Here is a 16,571-nt window from a genome sequence, read left to right as displayed (position 1 = left end):
AATACTTATCTCAAGTGCTGTCCTTGTTACAGAAAATGTGTCCACCTTCACCTAGACTACAAGTTCAAAGGTAACCAAGATTGGAACAAGGACCACTCAACGGCAGGCCTGGTGTAGAGCTCAAGGTTTTACCCCAACACTCTCAGGAAGAAGCCACTGCCGAGTGAGTCATGAGATTCACTCTGGTGGCAGAGCAAACTAGATGACTCAAACAAACCAAACCAACAAACCTCAATCCTTCTTTCCAGCCACCAACCAAACTGAAAGACTGAAGAGATAGGAAAGTACATGGTATGGAGGTGACCTGAGCACTGGAGAACCTGGTTTCCAAGAAATTCTTTCTCACTTAATCCACTAGGGCTTGGCCAGCCCGCCATAACAGCATTGTATTTCAAACTTCTCCAAAGCACATTAAAGAAAAAACATTTTTTTGGTTCCTGGTTTGAAGCTTAAGCTTCAGAAACAAACAAACAAAAGAAAAATAATTTGTTAGTAAGGTGAATATTAAACCAAAGTAGAGGAAATAATACAATGAGCTCCCATATACTCATTGCTTGCCTTTAATAACTATCAACTCATGGACAGTCCTGAGTCATCTAGAACCACAGCCATCCCAACTTCCCACCCTATCCTCATTGGATTACCTCAAAGCAAATATCTATCATAACATTTCATCAATAAATATTTGAGTATGGAATTCTAATGATAAGACTCTTTTTTTTTAAAACCATAAGCATGATTATAAGAATATCTTTAAAAACTGACATTAATTTCTTAATATTATCAAATATTGACTTCCCATAAATGTCTTTTACATTTGGTTTGTTCAAATTATTATCCAAACAAGGATCAACTGTGCCTTTGGCTAATTTATTTTAAAGTCTTTTTTCATCTAAAGGTTTCCCCCACCCCCCACCCCGGCTTTTTATTTTTTTCCAATTTATTTGTTGAAGGAACCAGGTTGTTGTGTCTAGAATTTCCTAGTCTGGATTTTGTTGATTGCATCCACATGGCATTATTTAGCACGTTTCTCTGTTCCTGGGTGTTTCCTGTGAATACCAAATATTAGAAGTAGAAGTTATGATGTCAGTAACCATTGAAATGACAATTGCCTAGACCCAATATTTCATTTGGAGCTTCCCAAAACAGTAATGATTTAATTCTTTTTAAATAATTTTTTAGCTGGAAATCTTCTCTAAAGTTACCCTGAGGTAAATTTATATAGGAAAGGCAGATTAAATGTGTGGTTCTTTTCCTTTATTTGCCAGTTTTTTAAATAATAAATTGCCATATTATCTAAAGATGATCGGAGGTTTTTTTGTCTGCCTTTTAAAATGTTATTACATAGACATGGATTTTAATAGATTTGCTGTGTTTCAAATCATTACAATTATTATTTTATTTAATTTTTCATTACAGTTGTTATTAATACTTATATTGTTCCACCTCTAGCTGATGGAAGTCTCTGTAATACACTGTTGAGTCTGTTGACATGGCCCTCAAAATCTCTGGTAGTTTCCTTGTTTTGTGGTATAAAAAGATGTAGGCTCATCATGTGAATTTTCTGCCCTAGACCTAGAATCAGTCATTTTTTCCAAAAGGCTCTCATTTCTTTTAACGGAAAATGGTATATAGTGATCACAGTCTGGATTTAGAAGTACCTACTGCTACGGGTTGGTTATTGTTTTCAGATTTGTACAATGAACAGAAATAAAATATATATACTTTTAAAGAGGAAACGTATCTGAAGTTCATTCTGATATTTCTGGATAAAATTTAAAAATATATTTTTATTAGATTTTATATTTGTATTTCTATTTCTCTTATGTTGAAAATTTTGGTTTCTAACCATTAGTTATTTGCTTTATCCTACTATATACATATACTGGTTTCAGAAGAATCATACTAATATTAATACTATGATTACTGAAAAGATTTTTTTTTTTGTCTTTGTGGTACACTTATAAGGACCAGACAATCAAATTACTGTTTTAAACTCTATGTGTATTGTTATGACATCAACTGGATATGCTGTGGATTTCACTTGTTTCACTTCGCTTTTGATTTTTAGGAAATATGGCAGGCAGACTTTAAGGCAGACCCATGGTCCCCACCCCACTGGTGTTCACACCTTGTATAATCCTCTCCCTTTGGGTATGGCAAGAACTGTAACTTGCTTCTTCCAAAAAGACTACAACAGAAGTGAAGGGATTCTACAGGTATACTTAAAATCCCAAATCAGTTGATTTTTAAATTTTTATTTTTTTATTTAGTTTTAGTAAAATGTACATGAAATTTACCATCTTAACCATCTTTCAGTGTACAGTTCAGTAGTGTGAAGAACATTCACATTGTTGTGTAACCAATTTCCAGAACTCTCCTCTTGCAAAACTAAAACTCTGTACCCATTAAACAACAACTCCCCATTCCTCCTCCAGCCCCTGGCAAACACCATTCTACTTTCTAGCTCTATGAGTTTGATTATTCCAGGTACCACGTATAAGTGGAATCATAAGTGTGACTGGCTTTTAACTTAGCATTCTGTCCTTAAAGTTCATCCATGTTGTAGAATATAACAGAATGCCCTTGTTTTTTAAGGCTGAACAATATTCCATTGTATATACACCACATTTTGTTTTTCCATTCATCTTTCAATGAACACTTGGGCTGCTTCTACCCTCTGGCTGTCATGAATAAGTTCGGATTATGGGTATACAAATATCTCTTCTATAGTCTGCTTTCAATTCTTTGGGGTATGTACCTGGAAGTGGAATTGCTGGATTATATAGTAGTTCTATGTTTAATTTTTTGAGAAACCACTATACTGTTTCCCACAGAGGCTGCACCATTTTACGTTTCCATCGCCAATACGCAAGGGTTCCAATTTCTCCATATTCCTACCAACACATTATTTTCTAATTTTTTCTTTAATAGTAGCCATCCTAATGGGTGTGAGTTAATGAAAAGGGAGATTACCCTTGCTAGACTTGACTGAGTCAGGTAAAAACTCTTAAAAGGAGGATTGTGCTCACACACGTGTCACACATCAGAAACTCTGTATTGCCGGCTTTGAAGAAGCAAGCTAGCTTGAACCCTACAGCTGCAGGGAAAGAAATTCTGCCAACAACCTGAGGTAATTTGGAAGCAGATTCTTCCCCGGTAGAGCCTCTAAATAAGAATGTGCAGACCAGATGACACTGATTTCAGCCTTGTGACACCCTGAGCAAAGGACCCAGCTAAGTTATGCCCAGACTCCTGACCCAAAGAAACTGTGAGGTAATAATAAACACGGGTTGCTTTAAGCCACTAACTGTGTGATAATCTGTTACATAGCACAGAAAACTAACATAGGAAAAAATGTTCATTTTGATTTGTTTATAATTATATAAAATTTTAGATAGTTCTGAAGTCCTTTCCATTCTGTTCCTTCTTTCTCCAAAAATCACCATTTAAAATGAAAATCATGATTCATCCTTCTATTTAAAATGTTTTCTTGGACGTGGTTCCATAGTGTAGCACGTCTACTTTACACGCAGAAGGTCCTGGGTTCATGCTCCAGTGGAGCCACGGTCCATGGTCTATGGCCATGCCACCCTGAACAAGCCTGATGTCTGATCTCGGAAGCTAAGCAGGGTCGGGCCTGGTTAGTACTTGGATGGGAGACCACCTAGGAAGACCAGGTGCTGCAGGCATAAACAAACAAACAAATAAATGCCATTCCTCTCAGACCACTGTTGAAGAGACATTCTTCTCTGTATATGCTCTGAATTGTCAATATGCCTTGCAGAATGTGACACCCAGGCTGTTAGCCTGGAAGTGGAACATGAAGAGGCACTTCCTTATGACATATGTGTAAAGACCTGACCGCTATCTGGAGTCTATTTGTCTGCCCATGTACTTCCAAAGTTCCCCACCAATCAGATACAAGGAGAAGTTTAGGGATAACCAATTTGGGGGTGATCTGGTGATAGAAAGAGGCAGCAGTAAATTATAAGTGATAACACTTTGGTGCTTAGGCCATGCTCCTTGCCAGGATGTATCTTCCTGCTTGGAGGGACGGAGTAGGGACCTAGTTGTGAGAATGGACTTGGAAGTGCATTTAGCTGGGCTTTCTCAGAACTACGAAGTCTGCTTAGCTTCTAGGTCTCCAGCCTCAAAGAACTTTCTTAATGCTGGAATTAAGCCAACCTTGAAGTTACCAAAAGCTGGAAGACTCTCGTGACTCATTTTGTGGACGTCAAAGGCTACACAGTGCTTCCTCGGTGCCTGTAATGACAACTGGCCACAATATGGCTGAGGGCGCTCTGGCATTAGTGGCCAGTGGCCATCCAGCCTCATGGAATCCCCTTCATCGAGGACAGCAGGGCACACATCAAATTGCAAGATGTACAGACCTTGTGACCCACAATCCCACTTTAGAAATTCATTCTGATAACTGAACATGGCTGCCAAGATGTACATACGTGATGGATGTTCCTTAAGGGTACTGTTTAAAGTGGAGAAAACTGGAAACTACCTGAAAGTTCATCAACAAGAGTTTGTTTATACTAGAGGGGTCTATTATCTTACTATCTGTGATATCTTATTATATCACAATAATAAGAAATAATAAGAAATATATATTTTGGTCTTTAACTCCAGCTCCTGGACAGAACTTCAAAAACCTTTGCAATTTCCTAAGCAATAAAAATGCTGAAAGCTTCTTTTGTTCTTCGTCTTTGACCCTGGTTCCTGACATAGAGCTCCTAAATCTAAATCCCCTAGAATTTCCTGGCTGAAAGGAAAGTCTTTCAAGGCAACTCCTGGTGGATTTCTGGACAGCTTCAGGATGGATGATGGTCACCAGAAAGAGCAAGCCATGATTAGAAGCTTGAAATGTTTAGCCTCACCCCCCTCCCCCATCCTCCATGGAGGAGAGAGGGAATGGGGACTGAGATAATAGTCACATCTAAGAGACGCGGCCTCCATAAAGATCCCTTACTGTGAGGTTTGGACAGCTTCTGGGTAGGTGAACACAGTGGTGCTGGGAAGGCACCATGCCTACAGAAGGCAGGGAAGCTCAAACCCTTCCCTCACGGATGCCCTATGCATCTCTTCTATCTGATTGTTCCTGACTGTACTCTTTTATAATAAGCCACTAATCTAGTAAGTAAACTGATTTCCTGAGTTCTGTGAGCTGTTCTAGCAAATTATCAAACTTGAGGAAGGTCATGGGAACTCCAATTTATAGTTGGTTGGTGAAAGTACAAGTGACAACCTGAGACTTGTGACTGGTGTCTGAAGGGGGAATGAGGGTTAGTCTTGTGGGACTGAGCCCTTATTTGTGTGATCTGATATTATCTCCAGGTTGATAGTATCAGAACTGAATTGAATTGTAGGACAACCAATTGGTGACTACAGAGAACTAGAGAATTGTTTGGTGTGGGAAAACCCACACATCTGGTCACATAAGAGTAAAGCAGTAGAGGGAAACAGTGCATTTTCCTTCCACCATCATATAATGCAACATCTTACAACCATTACAAACACTGCTACTGATCTCTAGATAGAAAGACTTCCATGATGTGATGCTGGGCGAAGAAACCATGCTAATATGTATACTACCAAGTTAGTAAATTGTCTAAGTATTTTATGCATAGAGACATGTCTAGAAAGGTGATAACCAAATGTTAAGAAGATCTGTCTCACGGGCTAGGATTTAGATAGTTTACTTTTCATTTTCAGTTATGTATTTATTTAAATTACAAAGTAATAAAGTAAGAAATTCAAACAACAGACAAGTGTATAAAGTAAAAAATAAAAATTTCCCCCGTCAGTCCCATTTCTCAGATAACTACTGCTAATATTTAATGCATTCTTCGAGATTTTTTCCCAAGCATATATAATCGAATTAATATTTTTTCAACGTAAAAATGCGATCCCACTCTTCCCATTGTTCTGACTCCTTTTTTCATGTTTTCGACATAGCTTAGATTTTTTAAAGCATTTTTTTAAATGGAAAAATAATGGTTATTTTTGTTTGGGAGAACAAAAGTATATCAGCCAGGACAGAACACAATGTATGTGTGATCTGAATGGCCCAGTAAAGAGAAGCAAAGGACAAAGGCTTCCTGTGTTCCAGTCACCACGCTGGCCAATATGGGTGGGGGACCCAGACAAGTCTAGCTGGTCCAGGAAGTTCATAAGTGCCCTGTTCTCCCTAAATCTTCAAATCCAAAGAGGGCCTGCCAGAGGTAAGCCAGCAACTCAGCAGAGTTAAGCCAGCGACTCAGGAAGGCTGGGACGCTGGGCTGTGGCCTGAGCCAGAGATGCCTCCCTACCCCAGTGCAGTGTTCCAGTATGCAGCTTCCACTGGGCCAACCAGGACAAGGCTGAGGAAGGCCACCCCATTGCTGCTTTGGAGATCCCCTGCTACAGGCCAGCAAAATAACCTCCCAACACCTGGGCTTGCTGCGATCCCTCTTTAAAAGAACCCAAGTTCCTCTGTCCCTTCCTTCCCTGGTTCTAGTTTCAACTGATATATTCCTGGAGAAGGGAATCTGTGAAGAGCCCCACTGCCAGGGGAGCTAGAGCGGAGCCTATCTCGCTTAAGAGAGCCATTCATTTTCCACTGAGAGCTATAAAGAAAGAGAGCAAGAAAGCAAGATCCTCCGCTGACAGATCATTGCATGGTATGTGAAGCTGTTCTAATAACTGCACCAGAGGGCATACCCTGAGGTGGTGACTTGTCCTGTGGTAATGCCCTGGGGCTGCTTCTCGGGGCTCACTGTCCTGTCCTCTGGGAAGTTCTCTGAAAAATTCAGTCATGATTATCCTTCTGGTTTTTCTTTTCTGATAATAAAACCCATGCTCTGTATAAAAATAGTTTAAATGACAGGAAAACAACAATAATTCATAACCGCATCGCCCTCTGTGACTAGCATCATGTATCTCTCCCAACTGTCTACGTGGACATGTAGATATTGTTAACAGGATAGGACCTAACTTCATTTAGTGTTGTAATATGCTTCTTTGTTTTCTTTTAAGAATTTTTTCTTTTTTTTTCTGCAACATGCTTCTTAAATGACAACATAAATAATATTAATTGCTTTCATGTACTATGCCAGGTACTGCACTAGGAGCATTAAATATATTACTAGATATTACTACCCCATTTCACAGATGAAGTAACCTGGGGTCACTTTTGACCCCAGGTCCCACAGGTCCTCCAAGGCAGAACTAGGATTTGTTCTCCTCTACCCTGTTCTCTAGCCCTCTTCACTGAACATTCTACCTTGAGCCACTCCAGGTTACCACTTCAGGGCTTTACCTCCTGCAGAGGTGCTAAGTCTACTCCTAACTTTCCAGCTGCTCTGCCAGGCTTGCCAGAGGCCCTCACTGCCCCTTGGGGGAGTATCCCTGAAATGCAGGTGCTAGAGACAAAGGAGCCACCGAAAGGTTAACCAATTACAACTCCACAAGAGGCCAGAGATGAGCAAACTAGTCTGAGGGTGAATTATCCTAGTTTAATGCATGTATGGATTAACCCCTTTCTATTAAGAAGCTTAAAGCATTTCATGTAGTTTTCCAAGATACAGACCCAAGAAAGTTAAAGGAAATTGCCTCAAATCATGCAGCACTCAGCAGGAGATGCATTCACCCCTCCCTCAACAAAGTTATAGGCACTATGAGCCCTCTATCAGAAGCCAGGGGACAGATCCCAGCTAAGGCAATTTTACAAGGTCTCTGGATATCTCACAGAGATTTAAAGATGGTCACCTCTCTACTTTGGTCATTATACAGAAGTGGAAAACACTCTCTAAATCAGGTATTGGCAGATTTTTTCAGTAAAAGGCTAGATATCAAATAATTTAGACTTTGAGGGTTATATAGTCTGTTGTAACTACTCAACTCTGTTGTTGTAACACAAAAGAAGCCACAGATAATATGTGATGGGCATGGCTGTCTTCCAATTAAATTTTATTTACAAACACAGGTAGCCATCAGGATTTGGCCCACAGGCTGTACTTTGCCAACCTCTGCTCTTAGGATTGACGTCTTCCCCAAAAACACCCAGACTTAGGTATTGTCTAGAATCTAATTTATATGCAAACCACTTTAGTTTTAGGGCATAAGCTCATTTCTGAGGTTGACCTGTTTTTCTTCAGTGGAGCAGAAACACAATCTTTCAACTATCAATCTAAAATCTTGGGAGAGTACAGAGAAATCAGGAATTGCTTTGCTTTATAGTTGTGGTCAGTATTACTAACAGATGAAAATGAAAATATTTTACAGATCCACAGCAACCAGAAAAGAAGATAAATCAGGCTGAGGGAAAGAAAATGTCAGGAAAATCAAAAAGAGTATGAGAAGAAAAATGATATTAATATTACCAGGCAGCTCCATTTGGCTTCAGTTAGCAGACTGGAGCAATGGGCAGCTTATCCAAACCAGGAAACGAGAGACCTCGACAGCTCTCATTGGAATGATGGAGTGTCTCCTTTCAGAAAACTTTACTTGAGGCACAGATATTAAGTTCATGTACACTTGGGACATCTAGAGAAGAAAGCCAGGTAAGCTGTTGATGAGAAGCTGAACTGCGGCCTAGCCATAACTCACATCTTGGGACATGCTCTAAACTCTTTACTCTATTTTCCTGACTTCCTTCACTTATCTGCAGAGCAGGGATAAGGAAGCAAAACCCATTCTACCTCCTGGATCTGGAAAGAGAGACCTGTGGTATGTTATTGGGCACAGGTATATGGAGGCTGACACCCTTGAGGGAGAAGAGGAATCCTCTCCTTAGACTGGAGTGCCTCAGGGGAGGCAGGCTAAGGCCAGGATCATACCGACTTATGGCCCCAAGGATTCGAATGGCAGCGCTGAGAAGAATCCATGACTCTGAGGACTATGCTCTAAGTGCTGCAACTGCCCCAGTACCTTCCAGGAGCGAGCCACTCTTAAAATGCAAACAGAAAGTCTCTGACTCTTCTAATCCAAGTACATCTTAATTTTTTAAAAAGGAGGTTTTTTCACTCCCCAAACTGGTCATTTCAGTTTCCTCCTTAAAATGCTTTTATAGCTTTCCACTGCCCTCAGAATCAAATCCAGACTCTTCATCACAACTTTGAGTGCAAGTGCAAATGCAAGGCCCAGCACTTTCCCATGTCTGCTAGCCCTCCAGCTTTCCCTGAGCCCTTTCCTCTCCCTCACCTCCCTCCAGCCACATGAGCTTTCTTCTAGATCCTCATATTCCTCAAGCTTTGTCCCTCCTCATGCTGTGCCCTCTGCCAAAAAAATTCTTTTCATTCTCTGCCGTCGGCCCTGTCCTTGCCTGACTTTACAATCTAAAATGAGTCCACCACCTTATTCTTGGAGCACCCTGATCTTTCCCTTTCAGCAATCTTATGGAATCAAATATTTATTCCCTTGTGTTTTCAGTGTCTCTCTCCACTGCCTACAGGCAGGGATACTCTCTGACAAGAATCCTTGGCATGTAGCAGGCACTTAAATAAAAAATATAACCAATGAAAAGAGCTCCTTCTCCCCAAGTCCTCTCTTCCTTAGAGGCTCAGAGGCTATAGCATGCAAACCAGTGCTGGTTAGGGCATCCCTGGAGGCTCACTCCTGCCACTCAGCAGCCTCAGGAAGTTCTGCAAGGCCTATAATCTCTCTGAGCCCATTTCCTCATCTGGAAAGTGTCAGTATCAGTATCTTCCTCATCAGACTATCTACTGCAGAGGTAAACTAAGAAAATGGAAGTGCCCAGGATAGCTTGGTGCTCAATAATGACTGATTTACTTACTTTTAACTACAAAAAAGAAAAAAGAAAAAGAAAAGAAAGAAAGGAAGACCTCAATAGAAGAAGACTGAACTGTGTGTGTAATTTCGCTTATGAAAGGCAGGAGGAGGCCAAACTCAAGAAAATGCCATAATTCACTGAGATTCTTTATAGAAAATGCGACCTGCTATCAATATCTGGAAAAGTCTCTCTGACTTGAGGCACACACAGGCTGTGTCCCTCGCTACTTCCAACATCATAGACAGGAGACTTGATGGATGGGTTCCTGTGCTAATTCTAAACTGCATGAGATACAATATAAGGGCTTCCTGTCCTTCCTAACCCCAAATGTATGCATTTAACATGAATTAATGATATCAAGCCAAGTAACCTAAGAAAGGGAACCAATTCTCAAGGACCCAGGACAGTACTTTGGTGCTAATAATTTTACACAAAAATCATTACGTTGTGTTTACTGGATGATCACAACAGTATTAGTATAATAATATAATCATCCACAGTAGCTATTAACATGTAAAATGTTAATTTCCCTTAACCCAGCAATCCTACTTCTAAGACTCTTTCCCATGGAAATGCTTAGGCAAGAATGCAAAAACACACATATACAAAGATGCTCACTGAAGATGCTCACTGCAGGTTTGTGGCAGGAAAAAACTGGAAGTCGCCCAAACGCCCAACAACAGGAGACTGGTTAAACAAAGTATTGTATACCTAGATAATAAAAAAGTGTATAGTTAGACAGAACATATTGACATGGGAAGACGTCCAAAAGATATTAAATAAAAAAAAAAAAACTATTTGAAAAACAGTCTGAAAAGCATGGTCCATTTTTATAAAATAATTCCATAGATACATGCATTGAAAAGAAAATCTGGAAATAGGAACGCCAACCATTTCCCAGTGGGGGAATGAATAATGAAGGATTTTTGCTTTCTGTGTCATATATTTCTATGTTTCAGTTTTTATAATGAGCAAGAATTTCTTTCAGAAATGGGAAAAGGAAAGAAAATGTAAAACGAAAAATCTCTGTTGGTGTTAGTCTGTCAATACCACAGAGTCCAATCAGCTTTAAGCTCTGACGGCTTAGGACACTAACAGTGGCACCCTGTCATCCTTCTTGGACCTGAATCACAAATTAAGCCGACTCAGCACACACAACAGCTAGTGAAGGTACTTGAATTTCCACAGTGTCAGTTACAAGGTTGGGGGGCCACATCTCTCCTAAAACTCAAGTGAAATTGCCTTGGAATCTGTGGTTAAAGCCTACCAATGGTAGAACTGAAAGCAGACAGCCTCTCCAGCAGAATTCTAAAGTACAGCTGAGAAATCGAGCCCTGCTGAGTTGGGGAATGGTTTCTTTCTAATGAAACCCAGAGGGGTGGGGGGGGGGGGCGGGGCAGGGGAGCAGTCACTGGCAATCTGAGAAGAAACAATAAGCTGATCGTAAAATTATAAGAGAATGGGAAAGTAAGAGACACTGGCTGCCAAGGTAGGAAGGAAAGAAGTGTCTACTGGTGAAGTGTCTACTGATGTATTTAATACACAACTTGTTCAGAATGATTCAGGAGGGAGGCTGGTTCTGGTTCTAAATCTGCTGTAGCAGGTGAAACAATGACAACAACCCCTTCCCTTTCCACATGACACTTTTGTACTAGCCCAGTGTCCTGATCAATATGCGAGGTTCCTGACTCCAGGCAGGGCTAGGGCTTCTTGGGTAGGAGTGCAGATAATGTTTTGCCCACCTGGTGGTCATTCCCCTCCTTATTAACACAACCTCAGTTTTCTTCCTCTGCCTTTCCTTGACCATGACTTTCAGGAAACCAGAGCCCATCCTCAGCCCTGAAAGGTAGATACTGATTCTTAAACCAAAGAGACTGCCGCACTTTCCTAACATAACGCTAGCCAATGAGATGCAGGGGAGATCAATGAGCGCAGGCCTGTGAAAGTTTTGATTGGCCTTTAAAATAGACAAAAGACAGAAGGGTCTCTTTTACTGCTGGTAGACTCCGTCAAATGTGACTGCAGGATGCTAGGGATTATGGCAGCCAGCTTTGGAATATGAGGGAACTAGCCTAAAAAGGCAAGCCAAAGTGCTGAGGAAGGCAGAGCAGGAAGTTAGAAAGAACTCAGGTCCTTAACAATATTGTTGAACATATGACGACCAACCCTGGAACTGCTCCAACCTCCAGATGACTTGCTATGTAAGATAAGTGCCCTTACTGTTAGGACATTTTAGTCAAAGTGTTCTGTCACGGGCAATCAAAACCGTCCCAACAGATACAAGACAGAACAAAAGGTGATCGCTCCATCTATGCATTCTCTTATGATTAAACTCCCAAGCATAACTGTACACGATTACTGAAGTAAGAGATGCTCCTACGGTCCTGTGAGAGGAACTGATTTTGCCTACCCAGAACCAGAGAGACCTATTCTTTTTCTACCAGTAGTTACCTATTGTTTTAGAAGCCTTCTCTTCTATTCCATGTGGTTGGAAGGGAGGAGTAGAGAGAATTTTAAACATAAATCCTGGTGCTCCATCCTGGACCACCAACAACAACCAGGGTGGTGACATGACCTAGGCAGAACTAACCTGAGTTCCTCCCCAGAATCAACAGGGAAAAAAGCCTTCTCCCTGCTGGGGCTGCAAACTGAGAGAATCAAAAACTCTGACTGGGGGTAGTCATCTTTCTTGGCACATGGGAAGAGTCAGTCTGCATTACGAGACCGACACATGAGTCAGAACCCTGAGGACACTATTTGAAATATGAATTGAGCCATGCCTGAAACCCTGGACATCTCAATTATCTGAGCCAATCAAATCTGTTATTGTTTAAGGTAGTTTGAGTTAGGTTTCTGTCATTTTCTTATAACTGGAAGCTCCCCAACCAAAATAAACACTAAGTTGCCCTACCCCCATATCTTGAATCCTTCACCTTCTCTAGATAGTCTTCTTTCCCAGGTCTCTCCATTTCTACTTCCTTTTCTCTACAGCTCAGCTTTCCACCTCTGAGTAAACAGACTAAAAGGCAACCAACCTCTGGCAAATCAGGGTTAGGTTACAGGACCCTTCCGAGTCATTGCTCAGAGCAGACTTCAGAGGCAGCCTCGCACAGCCCCACAGCCAGGCGTGGGCATCGCCACCCCCACCCCCATCACACTCCCAGAGTTTCATTATCCTCTTTTCCTTGCCTACCACTGCTCTGATGCCATTTCGAAGCCTGTATGGTAAAGCTGTAGATGTCACTTAGCTCTGGAAGAACAAGTCTGAGCATTCCATTTACTAGATGACACTGCTCAGCTGCATGTCCTCACATGCGAATTGGTGTGGTGCTCCACATACCATCACTGAGTTGAAGGTGGACAGCACGGGAGAGGCAAGATCCTCAAATAGGACTAAGCTGCTAGTTACACATGTAGGCATATCTATAAAGACATCAAACGTAAAATACATGTTTTGTATGATAGCATCTGTGTAACCCCTGCAGGTGTAACCACTCGGGCAGAGCAATGCCTACACATCACAAGGGAGGTTGTCTGTAGCATCAGGAGTGTGCCCTGCTCTGAGAAAACCTGAAAGGCCTAAGCCCAGTCATTCGAAACAGTTACAATAACGGTAATGGGAAGTTATTTACATTATAAAAAGATTCTTCACCTTATAAAAAGATTTACTACAAAAGCCCACTAAACTGCTTGGTCTCTATTGCATTTAGAATAGAATTTGATTTGTATAAGGCTTTACAGGCACTGTCAACTACATAAATCAAGGAGCCACAGTTGAACTGAATTTGTTTTTTGGATGTATAATGTGATGAACAAACAATGCAATTTTACTTGTATCACTATTATTGATTTCCTACGTGAGAGAAAGTTAATGGTGGCGAATGTCATCATATCAGTTGAGGCAGGCATCTGATTCAGAAACATGCAAGGCATTTCCTTCCTAACAAGGTTTTGCTATTAGGTCGGGTATTTACTGTCACTAAAAAAAAGATCAAGGTACCCACCATTCTCAATCCATATAGTTTTTAAAGACTGAAGAATAATAATAATTGCAGGTAATGATATATAGTTCTTAATACATATCAAGCACTGTTCTAAATGCTTTGCAGGTATTACTCATTTCATCCTCTCAATAACTTCATGTGTAGTTACTATTATTATCCCTGCTTTATAGATGAGTAAATGGGTTACACTGCCCAAGGTCAGGAGGCAGTTAGCTGGCAGAGCTCAGAATGCAGGAAGTCTGGGTCCAGGGGCTATGCTCTTAACCATCACACTATGCTGCCCCCATGATCTGGCAGTCACATGCAGGAAGACAGACAGTACATCAGAGAGGAGTGGGGTGGAAATGAGTGCTACTCAGCCTATTATCAACAAGTTCAGGCAGATGGTGCTAAGGACCTGTGTTAGGCAGTAAAACAGGGGGAAAGAGGGGGGATGGTGGTTAAAAAGAGGCATACGAGAGGTTTCTGGAGAACTAGTCTGTTTCTTGATCTGGGTTCTGGATATATGGGTGTGTTCGGTTTGTGAAAAGTCATTAAGCTGTAGCTTTTACATACATATTTTCATGAATAAAAAGTTAATAGGTGGAAGAATGGATTTAAGAGAAATTTGGTAATATTATGAATGGTTTTTGCCCTCCTCCATTTTCCAAATGTTCCAGAATGCCCGAGTGGAGCTCAGAGGCCATGTGAGCAAGTGCAATCACCCACGTGGATGATTCTCAAATCTCACTGTCCAGCCTGAGACATCCAGCAGCCCTGACATCAGCTGAGCTACAGGCAACATGGAATCATGGTTAAGAGAGCGGCATTAAGAATTGCACTGCCTGGGCTCAAATCTTGCCTTTGCACCTATTAGATGTGTGATCTTGAACATGCTATTTCACCGGTCCATACTATACTGCTTTCTGCAACTGTAAAGCTGGTATAACACAGTGCCTAACTCACAGGGCTTTACTCAATATCGCACGTATTGTTCTCACCACTCAGGCCCATGGCCATGGTCTCCTCCTATCTTACACCAGTTAGCATATACTTTTCTTTATTATTTCCCTATTATTCAGATAATTTATTGAGTCCCTTCTATGTTCCAATAAGAATTTAAGGTAGATTTGTTTTAGCTATTATTTAAGTAGGTAGTACAATCATATCACAGAAAATCTTGGAGACAGAAAACCAAATATTATACTTTTAGGAGTGTAGTCGTCCTGCTGCTGCTGTGAAATGCCGGAAGTGATCTGCAGGCGCAAACCACAGCTGTCATGTTAGGGCCACCATAAAAAGGCCGCAGGTGCAGAAGGTGCCATGAAACACACACTAGTCAATGGACACTCAGGAAACAGCCATAACACTTTTTTTGAAAACTCAGAAGGCTAGAAGGTCCGCACGATGAATACCCATATGCCCTTCACCTAGATTCACCAGTTGTTAACATTCTGTCACATGTGCTTCTCTTCTTTCTCCACACAAGGACACTTTATTGCTGAACTGTTAGAAAATTAAGTTGCACCATCATGTCACTGAATTAAAAAATACTCCGCCTTTTATCTCCCTCCTAAGAACAAGGACATTAGCTGTATAACCATAATATCGTATCACACCCAAGGAATTTCACAGTTGCACAATACTGTTATCTAATATACAGTCTATACTTACATATTCCCAATTGCCCTAAAAATGACCCTTTTATTTTTTTAATTTAGAATCCAATCAAGGATCATAAATCCATTTAAATGGTTAGGTTTTCCTTAATTTAGGACAGCTCCTTCCCCTTGCCTTTTTATATCTTTCATAGCACTGACATTTTTGAAGAATCGATGATTACATTAGTATTGTAAAATGGTCACTAGTGTTGTTTCTGGTGTGGGTGAAATGAACCTTGCACATCAAATTCTAATTTTTCATTCACTTGCATTATCATTTCATAACTATATTAAAACTATTTCAGAAGTTCATCTGCTTGACTCCACCTGACAGTGATTTATAACACCTACTTGATTTATATTTCTCTGATCTCTATCCACCTGAACAAGTCTATATAAACAAGAGATTGACTAGTTTTTACAGCCACCTTTCCTAGAAATATCTATTTTCCCAAAGACAGTTCTATATCAAAATCAACTTGAGGCATCCCTCCCCTCTCCCCAAGAAGGCTAAGAAGAGACACAAAGAGTTCAGGCAGTAGACTCTTGGCACAATTTTAAAAGATTCTTCAAACCACACCAGGATAGCACCAAATCACATGGCCGGCTGGTCCTGGCAGCCTGCTTCTCCTGCCCCTGTGAATGTTACTTCTTCCTGGTCAACAGTTCTTTACAGCCAAACACCATCTCCAGACTAGCTGCATTAGACTCCCTGAGAAGGTGGTTAAGACACAGATGCCCCAGTCCCACCTCTGATCAACTGAATCAGAGCCCTGCAGAGGGGTATGGGAATCGGTGTGTTGACGAGCTCCCCAGGAAATCTCATGAGCAGACAGGTTGGGAACCCTTGCTCAGAAAAGACCCACTATAGCCTCCAAAATGGGACTATCCCATAGTACGCACAATGGTAGATAGTACTTAAATATTAGTCTTATTACGAGACAGCTACTCAGCCAACAACTGACTCCAAGGGGTCTGGAATGAGACAAGAGGAGTTCAACCCAGAGGCTCTCCTGTATGCCCAATTTATAACCTACTCAGGCTGAAATAAAAAGTCATTATACTTAAGAAAAGCTGCCAGATCTAGGGTTCTCCAACTTTAGTCTCTACTGAAGCAGCTCTGAACATCAGCCCCAAAGATTTTGA

At 41.0% G+C, this 16,571-nt stretch overlaps 1 protein-coding gene and 1 pseudogene across 6 annotated transcripts in view; one reads left to right on the top strand and one right to left on the bottom strand.

Moving 5' to 3' along the window:
- Positions 1-16,571, bottom strand: part of SUFU (SUFU negative regulator of hedgehog signaling) — a 92,907-nt gene that overhangs the window by 47,865 nt on the left and 28,471 nt on the right. The gene's annotated exons all lie outside the window — the stretch shown is intronic.
- On the top strand, positions 3,577-3,692 carry LOC118604765 (annotated as a pseudogene).

Source organism: Rousettus aegyptiacus, unplaced genomic scaffold (genome assembly GCF_014176215.1).
Source record: "Rousettus aegyptiacus isolate mRouAeg1 unplaced genomic scaffold, mRouAeg1.p scaffold_m13_p_6, whole genome shotgun sequence".
Taxonomy (NCBI): Eukaryota; Metazoa; Chordata; class Mammalia; order Chiroptera; family Pteropodidae; genus Rousettus; species Rousettus aegyptiacus.
The sequence above is the reverse complement of the archived record's forward strand: the minus strand, read 5'-3'. Positions and strand labels throughout refer to the sequence as shown.